The 2,839-nt window shown below is 33.8% G+C and overlaps 1 long non-coding RNA gene across 1 annotated transcript; it reads right to left on the bottom strand.

Moving 5' to 3' along the window:
• Positions 1 to 469: 469 nt before the first annotated feature.
• Positions 470 to 2,066, bottom strand: LOC108359136 (uncharacterized). Its single transcript, XR_001846883.1, has 4 exons — positions 1,911 to 2,066; positions 943 to 1,160; positions 790 to 862; positions 470 to 600 (listed from the first exon to the last, which is right to left on the bottom strand). It is a non-coding gene; the product is annotated as an uncharacterized LOC108359136 (long non-coding RNA).
• Positions 2,067 to 2,839: the final 773 nt, after the last annotated feature.

The raw sequence follows: 2,839 nt of genomic DNA on the forward strand, positions 1-2,839 counted from the left end.
GAACTCACTCGCTACCGGTAACCACCACTAGCTACCCGCCAGATTACCAGCAATGCAATTAATCCATGAATTTAACATGGGGATGTCATAGGCAGTAATCAATTTACACCTACTGGATTACCATTCATAAGCTATCTCACTAGTTACCATTAGCTTCCATTCACAAGTTAACTCACTAACTACAATTCACCACCTATCTCATTATAGTCATGGTATACCTACTATTAAGTTCCACTCATGAACTGCTTCACTAGCTACCACTCATTTATTTGACGAACATTTAAAGAGAAAAAAACAACAACAGAAATAAGATGAGCCATTTTCGACGTATCTCGAAATTCTGACGCTATTATTCAGCCGAATTCAGATTCAACGTCGGAATAAATGTATGTATGTTCATATGTACATATGTACATATGTATGTCGAAAATGACTGCTCACATTTCTGTTGCTCCTTGTTGGTCTGTATAACATAAATTAAATATATTTTTGGTGGTTATTTTGGCCTATACATTTTGCCTTTATGAATCTATTTTTTTTGCAACTGTATTGCCTTCCGTAACTCAGCCGGGCCTAAGTTGTCGCCAATTGGGATTGATTCTGAAAATGAGAAAAATTAATTTAAAAACGCTTTTGGATTGGATGTGTACCTAAATGCTTAAACAGACGGTAGCGTTGATCCGGATTAACTCGGACTTAATCTGGATCAACTGCAGTGGTTCCGAGATAATCCGGTAAACGCTGCCATCTGTTTAAGCTTTAATTCAATAAGAAATTTCATTGATTTACCTATCAGCGCATCGTAAAAGTTGTCTAGACCTTTTAGAGATTTTTTACCGTGAATTCCATCTACGTTATATTCCTGCATCAACGTGTCGGACAATATCAATTTTAAATTTCTAATAACCCCTGCTGGTTGCAGAAGAGACTTCATAGACTTACCATGACAGTTAAAGAGTAATTAATTAACGAAATTAAGTTATTAAGTTCCGATTAATATATTTTATCGTATTACATAGAGTGCGCGGTTTTCCTTGTCTATCTTCGCATTCAGCTCCTCCAGTTGCTTAGCACTTAAACCCGGAAAGTTGATTGTGGGCGGTATTTCCTCTACCTGCTGATAGTGCAGCTGGTTCACAACGACCTACAACGATTTATTGCTACAATAGCAATTAGGAGTTGATCTTAGACAAGATTTATACATATTAATAAGTACTTTTAATTAAACTTAAATAATATTAATGCATACTATATATACATATGTACAGTCAATCAATAAAGTTTAGGTACAGCAATTTTTTTGCAATACGGGCAACTGTTTTTTAATTATTTTATTTTTCGCATTTTTTTTACAAAAATGTGGTTAACTCTACAACATAAACCCCAAAAATTAGTGCTCCAAACTTTGCGCTAAATTAAAGGAAATTCTGCAAATTTTCTCTCTCTGCAATTAATTACACTCTTTTGAAAAAAGTTGAGTATGCAGTTTTTATCCCATTCAATTATGGTATAATAAAGTGCAAGTCTAAGGTAGCTAGGACTTACCAGCGGTTTTTGAAAAATTTTTTTGTTGATGGTGTCGCTCATTTTCTCCATATAAAAAAAAACAATCGCATTTTTGGAGTTTGGATCGTATAATCAACCATATTTTTTATACAAGATTAACAAAAAACAAAATAATTAAAAAACTGATGCTCATAAGTGCGTGTCCTCATCTCTTGAAACAATTAACAATTAATTATTATTATTACCAATATTTATTTCAATTTATTTTTTTATTTTTTTCACCACCGAAACTGACACGTAACGCCAAGCACAAATAAATTGAAAACATTGTCGCTATAAAGTTCAATTCATGAATCAACAGTTGAAAAAAAGCAAAAAAAAAAAATTTATAATACGACTGTTACCTAGGTAACTCAGCGAATGTTGAACACGACGCACCAGTGAGGAGCTAGTGAATTCACCGGACCTACCAGATTACCTGTAATGCTGTTCATCACATTTCATGAGTTCCTAGAATACGTCACCTTAGTAAATTCACCAGCTACCTTTAATGAGTGAAATCACAAATTAAAATGGACTAATTGCTACCGACCTGGCAAAATATTTTTTTATTTTCACTTTTAATTCAACATATTTTGATTAAAAGAAAAATACTGATAAAAATAAAATATTTCACACAAACAACAAAAAATAGAATCGATAATCGCATGTGGCTATTGCCTGGAAATTTTAAAATGCACTTGGTGGCATTGTGCTACTATGATAGCACGGCCCAGTAATCATAGTCAACTTATGTACAGTAGACTGCATCACTCCTCGTCCAAAAAAAAATTGGTACTGTTTTCCACTGGAATTATAAAATCTATTACATTTTAAGACTTCCACCAAAATACCTCGCAAACATCTTAAGATTTACGTGAGCTGGACCGATTTGAAAATACCTCCACAAATTGAGTTTTTTATTAATAAAAAGTTTTTTATATATATTTTTTTGATGTGTATACATCTTTTGTTTCGGTAGGGGTAAAATTTGCGAAGCTGTAACGCATATCCCAGCACAAAATTTCGAAGGTCTTAGCATGTGTATTTCAGCATAAAATTTTTATTTTCATTAGAAGCACCCTGTGTTACCAATTAGACTTATGAGCAGGCATGGGCAGAGAGTTAGCAGGTGCTAAAAGAGCGGAAGCGTAGCTCACGCTTGTTTGTGGTAGTGCCCACGTCTGCTTATGAGGTATCGTTGGTAAGGTATTTTATCTCCCTTTTAATTTCTTTGCGAATAAGCTCATTCAAAGTATGAAAGAAAGGAAGGTAAGAAAACGTGTGACATTAC

The sequence above is a fragment of the Rhagoletis zephyria genome, unplaced genomic scaffold (genome assembly GCF_001687245.7).
Source record: "Rhagoletis zephyria isolate East Lansing unplaced genomic scaffold, Rhagoletis_zephyria_1.1 Rzeph_scaffold_00345, whole genome shotgun sequence".
Lineage (NCBI taxonomy): Eukaryota > Metazoa > Arthropoda > Insecta > Diptera > Tephritidae > Rhagoletis > Rhagoletis zephyria.